We start from the raw sequence: 16,098 nt of genomic DNA, 5'->3' as shown, positions 1-16,098 counted from the left end.
ATCATATAAGAATGCAGGGAGAGCATCATACGTATTTAGTCTTAATGAGCAAAGAAGTTTGATCATATAAGAATGCAGGGAGAGCATGAAGCAGGGAACCAATGACAGGTCTGAGGGGCCGGCCTCAATCCCAACTACGTGGACAGCACCACCCTCCCCGCAGAAGAATTTACTTCAGAGGACAGCACAGAAGCTACAGCTCAGGGAGAGGGACATGTCTGATCAGAGCACACAGTGACTTCTTGATAGAGAATAAGTTGTAAAAGATGTTTAGTGGGATGCTTAGTGTATAAGTATTTTTTACATGTTGAGTAAATAAGTAAATGCATCTTAAAATGAGGCAGAATGATTACAAAGAGGCTTCAAATACTTTGTGAACAAGCTCCATTATCTTTTCATTCCAATTTTTGAAGCCGACTCCTACTAAATTGAACCAGGATAAAGGGACAAAGAAACACATGACACTACTGAAGCAGAATAATGCATAAAGGGTTAAGTATAAAAATACAAATTATGAAGGCATTGGTTGACAACAGGGAAGAGAAAGAATGGTGAAGCAATCCTGCCTGAGTAGCAGTCGAGCGTTATCAACCCCAGACCTAAAGAATGAGAGAGGAAAGGGGGCCAGTTTGTGCAATTGAAACATATCTATTTCCCAATCCAGTGAGCGGGAAGAGAGGGTATTAAGAGTGAACGTGAAAGAGCAAGCAGGGATATTTAGTATAAATAAACTCTACACTAGGCCCAAGAACAGTGGACCCTAGAATACGTGTCAGCAGTGTAAGCTGACCTCAAGCTGTGGATGAAGAGTCTACACAAAGTGATGTGGATAGAGAGGAAAAAGAGTATTTATCAAACCTCTAACTCCAACCTTTCCATCAATAGTCTATTGTTTAACCCACTGAGCCACCAGAGCTCTGGAGTATAAATACCCCACATGTTGATAGTTTGGTCCTCAAAAAGTCTCCGACGCCAATTTTACCCAAAACTGATCTTCAAGCAGATCAAGAGGAGAAGGGGCAGCCAGGAAGTGTCACCAGCACAGAAATGAACTTGATAAAAGTATTGAGTTGCCATACTTACCGATCACTTAAAAACCTCAAACTAGCCAATTTATCTGTGTTTTTAATTCAATGTTATAAATCAGTGATAAAACAAGGATTCCAAATGAAAAGGAAGCATGAGCATCTACAGTACTAGTATCCCAAACTGGATCATCTCCTGCAGGCAAATTTACTATTATGATTTAATAGCAGACAGGCTGTGGCCTCTAATCTCTCAGATCATGCCTTTCCCCCTTTTGCTCACGTTAGTCTAGTGATAAATGATGTAGAGTTTCTCAGAGAGAGAGAAAATTATGCCCAATATAAAAAGCGGTTGAAAAAGCTGATTACAGAGTCATTAGCCCCTGTGGACTCATTTTATTGCTATAAAGTCATCATTCAAGTAGACATATATTTAGCTTCTGTGGCCTTCGTTTGTGGTAAGCAAAATAACCTCATAGGGGGGAAAAAAGGAGTCCAAGTTCAAACTTCCTATTTTTAGTGATGTGACAGCCAATTTGCTAAATTAGAAAAGCCTGAAGCAGAAGCAGAGACATGTCATCAGCTTGTGTTGCTCATACTTTGTGCTTCTCAGAGCACATCTGTGGATGGGTTTAATCCTAGATTACATATTCTATGAGAGACCGGAATAGTCCAAAATACGGCCATAGAAGGTACCATGAGTTGTGAAGAGTATATATATATATATATATTTCTTTTTTCTCTCTTTCTCTTTTTTTTTAAATAAAAGAAACCATTGGAGGAATGAGGCATGTTCAGTGTAGCAAATGGTATCACTTTAGTCATTCAGTCCATGGGTACTTACTTAACAAGTGAGAGCTGTTGGTTATTGCATTTGGTTTCAAATGTTAAAGAATTCATTAGTAAATACTGTGATTTTCAGACACTATGAGTCCTACATCAGTAGTGGCTTTGTAATCAAACATTGGGTGGTTATTAGTAAGAGTGATTATAGTCTTTACTATAAGATTATTAGTAATCTTATAAAAGGAAGCATTTCTATGATCCTCATTCTAAATCATGTTCTGGTATTTTAATGTGTGCATGTATCACCGGAGGATCTTGTGAAATAGCAAATTCTAGTTCAGTTGATAGGGCTGGGATCCAAGATGTTGCACTTCCAGTTTGCTTCCAGTGATTCATTGACTCTTGATCCATGGATCACACCAAAATTATTGCCATTCCAATATTTTGATTTTAGTGGGAATCAATAGATCTCTTTTTATGTCATCACAGATGTAATTTCTGACCTTTTAGATCCAGAAATATTAGAATAGATTTTCTTATTGGATTTCAGGAACTAGTAGTTAGAAAATGGTTCTATTTCCTAGTTTGCTGATAGAATCAAATTAAGTGCATCAAACTGCCTTGCCCACTTCATTACTACATACTTCAAACCATGGGAAGAGGATATACTAGCATCTGGTTCTCATCCAAAATTGTAGTTCTGAGCGACTGAACTTTACCTTCCCTTACACTTAATTCTATCTTCTTGCAAACCCTTGATTTTTCTGTTCCTTTTCCATAACTGATTTTGTCTGGTTTATCCTTCAGATTTTGTATTTCTTACCCACACCCCCCCAAACAACAACAACAAACAGATGGTCAGGAGAGCCAAGTCCCTGGAGAAGGACATCATGTTTGGTAAAGTGGAAGGGCAGCAACAAGGGGAAAGCCATCAACTAGGTGGATTGACACAGTGTCGACATCAGTGGGACAAAGATGCAGGACCGTGCAGCATGTCGTTCTGTTGTGCATGGTGTCACTTTGGGCGGGAGCCAACTTGATGGCACTTAACTTCTCCCAGACTCAAGCTTGGGAGTATTTCAGCAATAAATCTGGAATGCGCCCTATTACTTGTACCCAGCTGAGGATTCAAACCCTTAGGTCTGGGATCGGAAGATCCAGATCCGGAATCACCCTAAAACTTCCACTCAGACTCAATCACCTTGAATTTGTTTCTGATACTAGAGTCTTCCCGTTCTGGGTTAAACAAATCAAGGCAGCTGACGTCAATTTGCCATCTCAGGTGACTCAGACTAATTTTCAGTTACAGAAGTTCTTAGAGCTCATCTAATAGTATTCCCAAACCCATTTTGTTTTCCTCTTTCTTCCTCTTTTCCTCTTTCTTTCTTTTTGGTAAAAGCTAGAAGATAATTTCAATTAAATTTGTATTAGAGATTTATACAGTATTAATAGTAATAAGCTTTAAAAGACTGGAACACCTGAGGATTTATAAACTAAAGAAACAGAAACTGAGGATTTACAGTAGGGAGACACTTCAATATATTTTATCAAACTTCTAAGGTGATTTTATAAGGTGTGATTAAGAGAACTAAACCACATAAATTTAAAAGACACTAGGAAAATTTATAAGCATTGACGATTCAGATATATAATGTTCCACTACATAAGAAAGTGTAGAGAGATTGAGAGAGAAATCAACAGTGAAAGAGATATAAAAGCAAAATGAAAATAATTGGAATGATTTGAGTAGGAATTGCTGTAGTTACTCCTGGCAATCCACCATCATTCAGTCCATTTGTTCTACTGCGGTAGCTTACAAGTTGCTATGATGCTGAAAGCTATGTCACTGATATTTCAAATACCAACAAACTCTTCCTTGATTGAAAGTTTTCAGCAAACCTTCCAGACTAAGAAGCATCTGGTGATATACTTAAGATTTTTAAAAAATTAAAAAGTCAGTAAAATCCTTAGGAACACAAGTGAATAATTGTTTGATTTAATGCCATAAGATGAGCTCCTCAAGTTGAAAACACTAAAACTCTGACTGGAAAATAACCGCCTCCTCAAAGCAGATTAAATCTTAATGACATGAATGGAGTAAAACGTTTAAGACCTTCATTTTATGATGGATGTCACTGCAAACTGAGAACTAACAGGTGTGAGCATCCATTGTAACAAACATAGAATGTATGAAATATGAATCTAGGAAAACTTGAAGTCTTCAAAAATGAAATGGGATGCATAAAGATCTATAGTCTAGGCATTAGTGAGCGGCTGCAATTTTGAATCAGACAATCATATAACAAATGATCAAAATTCTATGGGCAAAATATTGAATGACTTGCTGAAGACAAATGGGTGCATAGGCAAATGTGGTGGAGAAAGGTGATGGTGCCAAGCTATCAAAAGATACAGCATCTGGGGTCTTAAAGGCTTTAAGGTAAACAAGCAGCCATCTAACTCAGAAGCAACAAATCTCACATGAAAGAAGCATACCAGCCTGTGTGATCACGAGGTGTCAAAGGGATCGGGATCAAGGAACAAAAAAACATATCGTTGTGAATGAGGAGGAATGCAGATTGGGGACCCAAAGCCCATCTATTGGAAACTGACATCTCCTTACAGAGTGGTTTGGGGGAGGAGACAAGCCAGTCAGGGTGAAGTGTAGTGATGATGAAACATACAACTTTCCTCTAGTTCTTTAATGATCCCCCCCCTCCCATTATCATGATCCCAATTCTGCCTTACAAACTCAGCTAGACCAGAGGATGTACACTGCTGCAGATAGGAACTGGAAACACTGGGAATCCAGGACAGATGAACTCCTCTGAACCAGTGGTGAGAGTGGTGATACCAGGAAGGGGAGCGAAGGTCGGGTAGAAAAGGGGAACCAATTACAAGGATCTACATATAACCACCTCTCTGGGGGACAGGCAATAGAAAAGTGGGTGAAGGGAGATGTCGGACAGTATGATATGACAAAATAATACTAATTAATTATCAAGGGTTCATGAGGGAGGGGCTAATGGGGAGGAAAGGGAAAAATTGAGCTGATACCAAGGACTCAAGTAGAAAGCAAAGGTTTTGAGAATGATGATGGTAACAAATGTACAAATGTGCTTGACACAATGGATGGATGGATGGATGGATTGTGCTAAGCATTGTACGAGCCCCCAATAAAATGATTTTTAAAAATAAAAGTATATTATTACTCAATAAATAAATAAGATGGATGGAAAATGCCAAGTGGCCGTTCCAAAAAGAATTGGCTGGTGTTCAAACTTTTCAGGAGGTAGAGTTTGATCAAGGGCTGATAGTCCTGAAGAAAGATGCTCAAGCTACACTAAGGGCATTAGTGAAAAACAAGGCTCCATTAATTGACAGAATGCTAAAACTGAGGTGTGTCAACCATCATCCTGTGACTGTGGATTCATCAATGAATTCATCTTGGCATTCATCAATGGATTCATCTTGGCATTCATCAATGCCAAGAGATTTGGAAGACAGCTTCCTGGTCAATTGACTAAAAGAGGTCCATATTCATTGAACAAAATCACTACTATCACCCACAAGTAAATATTTTCTGAAAATAATTTTAAAATGACTGGTTGCAGGAGTGCATCAACTGAGAATTCCCAGAAATTCAAGCTGGATTCAAAAGAGAAAATGGAATGAGTGTTATTATAATTGAGGGCAGATAGATCCTGGCTCAAACTTCCAGAAATAGGTGTACTTCTGTTTTATTGACTATGGAAAGACATTCATCTATGTGAATCATGGCAAGTTATAAATAACACTGTAATTAATTGCAAAGAAAGCTTAAATGTACACATGCGTAACCTGTGCATAGACAAAGAAGCAGTTATTCTAACAAAACTAAAGGATATTATATAGGTTAGAACCAGGGAAGATGTGCATCAAGGTTGCAACCTTTCATCATTATTTCATCTGTATGCTCAAAAAATAATCCTAGAACCTGGATTATATAAAGAAGAAAGTTGCCTCGGGATTGAAGAGTCATTAACTACCTGCAATATATAAATAGCAAACCCTAGTTTGTTAAAAACAACGAGGACTTGAAGTACCCACTAATGACAATAAAAGACTACAGCTTTCATGGTGGATTATTAAAAGTAGTAGAGATTCAGGTAGGACAAAAAGAAAACAAAACTTCTTACTGTTGGACTGTAGCACAGTTTAATTACTTGCTATACCTTTTCTGTACATAGTCTTTGTAACGTCCACCAAATTATTTGTTGGGAGTATGTAAATAGGGTGAATGGGGCTCTGATGAGGATATCGGTCTATTTTGTTATTTTGCTTGATATAAAATGATCCATCTCAAAAGCAGGAAGAAATTAATCTCATGATCATCAAGAAAGAACACCCATGAAAAAGTATGTCTTTGGACCCAAAGATCCCTGTGTTAGTCTGTGCTGACTAGAGAAACATATTCATAGACACTCATATGTGTATAAGAAGGAGCTTTATATAAAAAGTAATTGTATATTAAGAAAACACCCTAACCCAGTCCAGATCAAGTCAATGAGTCTGATATTAGCCAATATGTCCAGTACCTGTCTCTAAATTCTTCTTAAGACTTATGCGATACATGCAATGATGGCGAATGCAAAAAGATCACAGACCAGTGGGTGCAAAGTCTTGTGGATCCAGTGGTGGTGAAAGCATCTCACAGTGCTGTCATGGGTCTCCACGTGGCTCCTCCGCTCCAGGGCTCTGACTCTATCAGCTTAGCTCCATGTGGCTTCTCAAAAGGACTTTCTCACAGTGAGTGTGTGACCCGCCAGGGTGGAAGACTAGGGTTCCTAGAATCCTCAGGAGAAGGTCCTGCCCATACCAAGGCCTCATTGGCTATGACCTGATTGACAGGCTAGACTCCACCCTTTCATTCTAGTTGACAGGAGATTCTGTAACTGCCACAACTTTTCTTACAAATAGGGTCTGTGTCTCTGTGTGGAATACATATTAAGACTTAAAGAATCATTGTTCTTTGACTTGCAAATACATTAAGGCAAATATGTTCACCAGCAAAAGAGGCTATCACTATTTTTTATTTTGTATGAAGTGAAAGAGTGGTAAGGAGTGCTAATGGGACAGAGAAACTGTGCACACGTCAGATATATTTTAGATTACTGAGCGGCACAGAAATGCTCTGGGGCTGTGAATGTAACCATCTGCCCGCCCACTAGTGGGAATGAGAGATAGGAATATAATCAGGGCATTTGCTAGCTGTAATTTTAGCACCTTGCCCCTCACGTTACACTTCATCAAACTACCAGGCTTCACCGAAATACCAGAGAGTGTGGATACCAGTTTCTAAGATATTCAAGAAGATAAAGGCTTGCCTTAATGCAAGCAGCCATCTAATCAAGTCGCCTAGATCACATGAAAGAAGTACGCCAGCCTATGTGATCCAAGGACTGTAAATAATCAAATATATGAATGAAGGAGGGAACTGTATTAGAGATGAAATTCTGTCCACCAGTTGGCAGAGGCTATGGATGACAGTGTAACCTCAAAATCCATTTGTAGTATCCCTACATTGAGTTAGCTTCTAGGGGATCCCCTTTTGATCATAGACCAGGGGTGTGACTGACCTTGCTATCAGACAGTGCATTGGAAAAGGGGTCATTGCAAATGTATTTAGGTTACAATTTAACACCTTATCATTTTATCTCCCCTTTGACCCATTTCAAATGTTTTCTAGATTTTAATATTTTCTATTTTATTTTTGATTGTGGTTTTTCTCTGTTTCATTTTGTTATTGTGGTTGGGTTGTGCTTTTCTTTTGTATGTTTCTCTGTTTCTGAAATCCAGGATAGGTAAATCTCGATAGAGTTCCTAAAGGAATAGTTTCTTAGGGGTGGGGCAGAAGGTGGGAAGGCAATGGAGAGCTAATAGCAGTTGAGTACAAGAAAGATTAAGATGTTCTAAAATCTTTGGCAGTGATGATTGAATAACTCTCCTTAATATCATTGAGCTCTTAATTGTATGATATGTAAATTCTATATCCATAAAAGGGTTAAAAAATAAATAAAACATACCATACACTAATAAAAGAGATATTCAAGTAAGGTCGCTACATGCTGTATAAACCATGTTTATGTGATAAATATTTGAGATATTCCAATAACAGTGATAAATCATTAGCCAACACAACTTCTGTTCAAAACCAAAGTTGTGTCAAAGTTTTCTATCTTCTCACACCTTGCTTTCTTCTGAGTCTTCCTCACTGGCTAAAATGTCTGTGCCTGTGCATGGGCCTTTCACAATTGCCACACCATTTACAGAACATTAAACGGAATTCAAATGATCAGATGAGGAAGATGTGGACATAGAAGTTGCCTGCCTCCCGTCTCCAAGGAGGCTTCCGCGGTGTATGAATGAAGGTAGCCACTGGATACACAGAAATGCTTCCGGGGTTTGTTCCACACTGACAGACAGCTTCTCAGCCAGAGCTCTGAAGTAACTCAAGTTAAACGTGCACTTCATCTGTCTGCAGGGACATGAAGGCTACGATTCTATTGAAGTTGTTTGTAAATGAAAGATTGATGGGGAAAGCAGCTCAATTGATAAGGTGTCAGGGGGAGAGGGGGCCCTGGAGCTCAGAAGAGGAGGAATATGGAACTCAAAACATCAAATGTAAGGATAACCTAATTGATATTTTAAGATGGGAAAGACAGAAGCTCCAGCTAGACGCGTGGGAGTGCTGGGAATGTATTGATGGCTCTCGTATATGACATTCTATTTTACAATTTCATTTTCACCTGCTTTCCATCCAGCCCTAAAGAGCAAGGCCAGGAAAGAAAATATGTGTTCTTGCTTGTGGATTGTCAGAGCAATCATTTTCCCAGTTGGTCATACTGTCTGAAAAGCCTTTTTTCTCAAACAACATCATTACTGACAATAAAAAATATGTGAACAGGAGAGAAAAGATTAAATTTTAAGCACATCTGGTTTCCTATGTGGAATGTATAGAAAGATTTCTCTTATCAAAATGGAGGGAAGTTTCACTGCAGTGTTTTGGTCGATTTTAGACTATTTGTCAGCGAGGTGATTTCCTCTCTTCACAGTTTCTAACACCACAGCATCTTACGTCTCTTGCTATGAAACTCCCATTCATTTGTAGCTCAAGCCATCCATGATTATCTCCCTGTAGGAAAAACAAAAACGAAGTGAACCCACGGAAGACCACAACTTAGACTCCCAAAGGTCCCCTAAGGGACCATGTTAAAACTGGTCCAACCACCTTTCACCCCTCTTTCTGTTTTCTCCCAGGCAGCGAGAAGGACGTTGCATATTGCCTCCAGTTTTTGAATCAATACTACCTTATATCACCATCACGGAGCAGTTTAGGGCTTTGTGGCTAGCTACCATGACAATAGATGCACAGCCTGGAACCAGTTTTAGTTAATTAGAGTCAATCAATCCAAACTTTGCTAACTTACTCATGTGAAACAATAGTATAATGAACCAAAGTCGGCAAGATGATTGGGAAACACAAATTATTGCACCCTGATAAATTAAATGTGACTATTACAAAACCTTTTTTTTCTAAATGAATACTCAGGGAGAGAATATATGGGTATTTAATATAATTAAGAATACAGAGAAAATAAACTTAAAAGGGCTATTAAAAAAACCTGCTGCCCCCCACCCAGCTTTTTGTGTCCTTTGAAGAAGAAAATCATTCAGAGGTTGTGTGATGGGAAGTTCTTGAGGCACCTGTGGGGCTATGTCTTTGGGGGTGGCAGGGAATCTTTATGTTGATTGGCTATTGGCTAGATTAGGCAGAAAAGCAATAAACGCCCACCTGTGCAATCTAAAATCATGGTGGGATGTGCCATGCCATGTCAGGGTGGGGAAAGTGAAAACAGAAAAGAGTTGACGGAGTCTGCTCTGCTGGGTATGTAGGTAGCCCTTGGAGCATGGGTCATATGACTAAAAATTCTGAGCATTCGCTCATGTGAGAGTTGAATGAGAGCATCGCACCAGACTTGTCACAAATCTGAGTATCCGTGATGTGTATCTCTAGCACATATATTCAGAGTAAAATGTGTGCGATAAAATCAAAAGACTCGAGCCAAACTCTACCATAGAGTCAAATTGGATTCACATCAACCCTATAGGGCAGAGAGCAGAACTGCCCCTTTTGGTTTCTTAGGCTCTAAATCTTGATGGGAGCAGACAGCCTCCTTGTTCTCCTTTGGAACAACTATGGGTTTGAGTCATTGGCCTTGGCCCGGCCCCTGAGCCCCCAGGGCTACTTTAGTCTGGCTAGCTTGTCCCCAAGGGCCCTCAAGTTGATTCTGACCCAGGGAGACCCGGGAACAACAGAATGAAACATGGCCCTGCCCTGCACCATCGTCACAATTGTTAGAGTGAAGCCTGTTGTTGAAGCTACAGGGTCAATCCATCGATTCAAGAGTCTTCTTGTTTTTCACTGTTCTTCTGTTTTGCCAAACATGATGTCCTTTGTCAGGGACTGGTCTCTCCTGATAACTTGTCCAAAACACATAAGACAATCTCTCACCATCCTCACTTCTAAGGAGCATTCTGATTATGAAAACTCAAACTCACTGCCACTGAGTCCATTCTGACTCATAACGACCTATAGATGAAGTGAAATAAATGGCCATTTACACATGTGATCGAGAGAATAAGACAAATGCTCAGATGCACTCTCCTACGAGCCCAGTCTTGCTATCTCTCTATCCCCAGTAATCTGAGACTCCTATGACAGTTCTGCAGGGCCCTGTTGGGGAGGTGGTTATGCGATGGGCTGTCATCTGCAAGGTCAGCAGGTGGAAACCAGCAGGCCCTCTGGGGGAGTCCTGTGGCCATATTGAAAACACATGGGCAGGTCTATTCTGCCCTGGAGTGTCGCTATGCATCAGAATTGACTCCATGCCGTGAGTTTGATTTTTATTTAATTTTGTGTTTAATAGTACTGGAAGAAACATGGGGCGTTCTACTCCCGTAAAAGGTTACACTCTGAGAAACTCCCCAGACCGGTTCTTCCCTGTCGTGTAGGGTCACTATGAGTCAGCATGGATTTGATAGAAGTGAGTTTGGCTGGGGTTTTGATGATAGTACTGTTGGAGCCCTGAGTAAGCAATGGACTGCTGACCACAAAATAGGTGGGCCAAATACACCATCTGACCCTTGTGAGAAGCATGAAGCTACCTGTCCCATAAAGACTTAACACCGTAAAAACCCTAGGTAGTGTGGTTATACGTGGGAGGCGATGGCACTGAGTTAGAAGTTGAATGCTTAGTGAATGCACGCCCCGTGCTCCTCAACACCAGCTACAGAAAGTCGTTCATCAGTAATGGAGCTGGGCTTCTCAACCTTTCTCCTACCGTGACCCTTTCAGACTGTTCCTCATGTGGTGGTGACCCCCCAACCATAACATTATTTTCGTTGCTACTTCATAACTATTTTGCTGCTGTTATGCATTGAGCAACCCCTGTGAAAGGGTCGTTCAACCCCCCCAAAGGGTGCAACCCACAGGTTGAAAACCATTGAGTTAGAGAATGGATGGATGTATACATAGATGGTTATATTACAGATGGTTAGATGGATAACATGTAAGTAAGTGGAAGATCATCATAAGGAACTAATGATATATAATTTCTATTTCTTTGCCTTTAAAAAAGTTTTCTATCTTCGACTTTCAGAAACTTAGTTTGAAGATGGCAATATCTTATGTAATATAAGAGTAATAGAAATATGTTAGGGTAAACTGTATTTTTCTCACTCATAGTAACATTTGTTTAATTACTAAGAACAAAGTACTAAAAGTAAAACTCCAACAAATTAAAAAGATTTTAGAGGTAAATGGCTAGTGTAGTTCCACCTGCCACCAATCATATTCAAAATCTGTCATTCTCAAGAAAAGAAATTCTGACCCAAAGTCTAGTTATCAGATATACTCTGTTTACTGAAAACGAGTTGCTTTTACCTAAACCACACACCAATTCCAACGTGTTCCACTGGCGATGACACCACCAATTGGTGATGAGAAATTTGCTTGTGCTTTTGACATTTCTGTGTAAAACAACAGCTGCTTCACTCATTTGGAAGCAGTGTTTTACCCCCATGGGGGATTCGTATCCCCAGTGGAGGTGGGTGGGCATCCGGCTGGCGATGTTGCAGACGAATAGCGATGCTTAGATATCCCATAGCTGACAGCTACAATGAGCTCATTCTGTGAGGACTGTGCTTTCCAAGGTAAGGCTGCCAAACCAACTTTCCCTGGGGGGAATTGGGCTTGGGAAAGACCATGGCCCTGATCTCTTCCTAGTAAACATGATAGAATGCCCACAACCATTTGGGCCTAGCCACGTACACCGTAGAAACCCCAAACCAGGACTCCATATGCAGAAATACTAGGGCAAAAGAACAGATCATTGGGAATAGAAGTATGTGTGTGAATACACGGATCTTCTTCTACTCTTGCCTATCAGCAGCACCGTCAGCAGCTTCCTCGTTAGGCTCTCACTTATCCCACCTCCGTACCCTTTTAAAATTTCTCAAAATTAATTTCTTTTTTCTTCTTCTCAGTCTCCATTCCTTTGTGTATATTAACTCAGACATTTATAAACCTTTTCACTGTGCTCTGGAAACTCAATTTCAGGAGAGTAGTGAGTGAATTTTACTTCCATACTACCCCAAAGTTGACCCTTTAGAATGTGACTATCAGTCTGATTAATTCCACAATACAGTGAACCCTCGTTTATCGCGGTTAATCGGTTCTAGACCCTACCGTGATAAATGAAATTCCGCGAAGTAGGATTCCTTATTTGTAAATCAAATATTTTCGTAGTTAGAGCATAGAGGACATGAAAAAACACCCTTTAGTCACCATTACACTCGTATTACCCAATTTATTAAATGAAAAAGGGAAAATGCAGTAAAACATTTTTGACGTTACAATTATCATTTATTATTTATTATATTATGAAGTACAACGGATGGAGAGAACGGAAGACTCATTCAAGTCGAAATAGCGTGCAACCTCCACGATTTTCTTGCCATCTTTGATCATATCCAAAAGTTTTACCTTTTCCTGGATGGTGAGCATCTTCCTCTGGCGCTTATTTTTATTGTCAGAAGGCTTAGAAGAAGCAGCTCGTTTAGGAGCCGTCATAGGGCTTAGATAAAATTTCTTAAAAATCGCAAACAATTACAGTACACTGTACAAAAGCAAAAATGCATCTGATACATAGCTCCGATACGTAGCGATGCAGACAGAAGCGTGTACAGTATGAGCCAATCAGTGGCAGTAATGACAGAGCATGCGCTGTTACACAAAACCCGCGATAGAGTGAAGCCGTGGAAGTCGAAGCGCGAAGTGGCGAGGGTTCACTGTAATTACTTTGGCCCACATCCTCTTGATTGTATTTCCACTCACATCAGAATATACCTCATGAATGGTATACTCATCTGTATCAATTCCTGACTATCATGTATACTTTTAGTTCAAGGTCAAAGCTAGCTTTGCATGAACCCGAGATGTTCCTAGACTGCATGATACAACTAAGAGCCATAAGACTTGGCTTTGTGGACTTGTCTCCATTTCAAATTGTGTGATTCTGTTAGCCTAGAGGGTTGCATTAAGATACAATTGCTTAATAACCATAAATCTAATACCAAACCCACTGCCATCAAATAGACTTCTTACTCACAGTGACCTGATAGGACAGAGAAAAACTATTCTTTGGGGTTACTTAAGAACTCTGGGTATGTAGACAGAATACTTAATTTCAAGCCTACCATTTGTCACTCATTAACTATGTGACAAAACCTTACCCTTCTGGACTTCAGTATTAAGACTCAAAAATGAAACTCACTGTCATTGAGTCAATGCCAACTCATATGACCTTGGAGGACAGAGTAGAACTGGCCCTGTGAGTTTCCTGAGGCTCCACCTCTACGAGAGTAGAAAAAGACCCATCTTTCACCTACCAATTGGCTGATTTTGAACTTCTAACTTTATCATTAACAGCCCAACTCATAACCACTATATAACCAGGGTATCTATAAAATGATAACATTTGCCTTTCGTTGGGTGTATGTGTGATGAAGTTGGTTTTGTTCATTGCTATGAAATTAACCCTCACGGCAACCTCATGTATGACAGAATGAAATTGTCTCAGTCTTGTGCTGTGTCTCCTGACTTTGCTTGTTGGAGCTCATTGTTGAGGCGACAATGTCAGTTTATCTCATGGAAGGTCTTCTTTGTATCCAGTGACCCACTCCTGTACTGAACACGATACTCTTTTCTATTGATCTTTCCTGATTAGGGTACAAAGCAAGCAAGAAAATGTCTTGCCATCCTCATTTCTAAGGAATATTTTTGCTTGTATTCTTGTAAGACTGATTTGTCTGTTCTTCTAGCAGTTCACAATATATTCAATATTATTTGTCAACACCACAATCCAAATGCCTCAATTTTTCTATTGTCTCATGATTCAGTATTCATACATGCTTATGAAGCAATTGAAAAGGCATAACTTAGACACTACTTTGACTTCTCTGAATGATTATTTCATTGAGTATCGATGTCAAAGGATGTAAGAATACCTTGTACAATTACCTAAGGAAATCTTTGATGTATGCTCTTGAGAAATTATATGTCCTTGCAAGTAAAAGACAAGACAGGCTACATAATAAGTATCATCAAAATGTAGCCAACGATAAATAGCAAAAAAGGCAAAACAAATCATGACCTGAAATCCACAATGTATATATAACAAAGAATAAATCCAGGTGTTTCTCTGCAAACCCATGACATCAAAATTTGTATTTCTATGCTGATTTCTAATCCAATTTTTATCATCTTATGTTAAAGTCCCATTTAATATCCCCACTTAGATGATTCACAGGCACCTCAAATATTACATTTCCAAAACTGCAGCTTAGCAAGTTTCTCCCAAAACTATTCCCCTTCAGTGTTTTTGTTCATGACAGAACAACTCCCTCATGACAGAAACCTTGAAATTGTCCCTGGCAACACCCTTTCTCTGACACCTATATAAACTTCTGATGCATCAACTTCTGCCAATGTCTACTATCAACCACACCAACTTAAACCACCCCGGAGTGTAGCCTTTCCACTGTTCTGTCTACTGACCCTTGTCCTTCAAAAACTGGATTTCTTTTTCTTTTCTTTTTTTACTTCCTCCCCACCTCCCAATGGGTTTTCTTCGAAAAAACCTAGAGTAGAAAGTAAATGTCTAGAAAATGATGGTAACAACATAGGTACAAATATGCTTGATGCAGTTGATGTATGGAATGTTATAAGAGCTGCAAGAGCCCCCAAAAAATGATTTTTAAAAAACAGCTAGCACAATCTTTAAGAAGCTTGTATCAGAATGTCATTTCCATTGAAAATGTCACTTCCCATATTAAATTCTTTGATGAATCCCAATTCCTTTTAGTTAAGAATCTTATTAGTATCAGCTCTGGAATTCTATATACAAAGGGACATATATGCATTGGGGCTGTCTGATTGGAAATAAGTCACTAGAGAATTTCTCTTAGAGCTTCATTTATATCAGATGCATGCTACCCCTGGTTTCACCCATTGTCACAATTTCTAACATGGCTTTTGATCCCTTGATGGCTTTGATCCCTCTTAACTTTTGATTCTCAACTGAAGTCATGCATCTTCTCACTCTACTAGAACCACATTGCCACACTCCACTCTTTCACTTAAAAAAAAAGAAAGCTGCCTTATAGTGACCCTAAAGGCAGGAGGGGAACTGCCTCTGTGGATTTCCAACGATGCAAATCTTTATAGGACCACCAAGCCTCACCTGTCTCCCAAGGAGCAGCAGGTAGGTTCCAACCTAACTGTGCAGTTAGTAACCCAACATAAAACCCATGATAGCAGACCTCTTTCATCCCACCCTTGCCTTCGGAAAATACTGGAAGCCGGATTCATATCCACATACGCCATGTTTTCCTCCCTGTCACCATTCTCTTCATCACATCATCCTATAACCTCTGCCCCGCCCCCCCCTCCCCAAAACCTTTCCAGTTTCTGCTTAAGGATCACTTCTTCCATGAAGTTATCTCCTAAATTGGATTCCCCTCTTAAATGCTAACAAACCCATAATGTTTTCACTTATACTACTTCTTGTCCTTAGAGTAGCAGGAGCCTTAGAAAAACCTTTATTTGAAGTCTCCATCGTTCGTTCGCTAGGTTCTATCCGCAGGAGGTCAGGGATTGGGTTCCCTTGGTTTATCCAGGAGACCT

The sequence above is a fragment of the Echinops telfairi genome, unplaced genomic scaffold, assembly GCF_000313985.2.
Source record: "Echinops telfairi isolate 266 unplaced genomic scaffold, ASM31398v2 ScPeMD7_7400;HRSCAF=8409, whole genome shotgun sequence".
Classification (NCBI taxonomy): domain Eukaryota; kingdom Metazoa; phylum Chordata; class Mammalia; order Afrosoricida; family Tenrecidae; genus Echinops; species Echinops telfairi.
The sequence above is the reverse complement of the archived record's forward strand: the minus strand, read 5'-3'. Positions refer to the sequence as shown.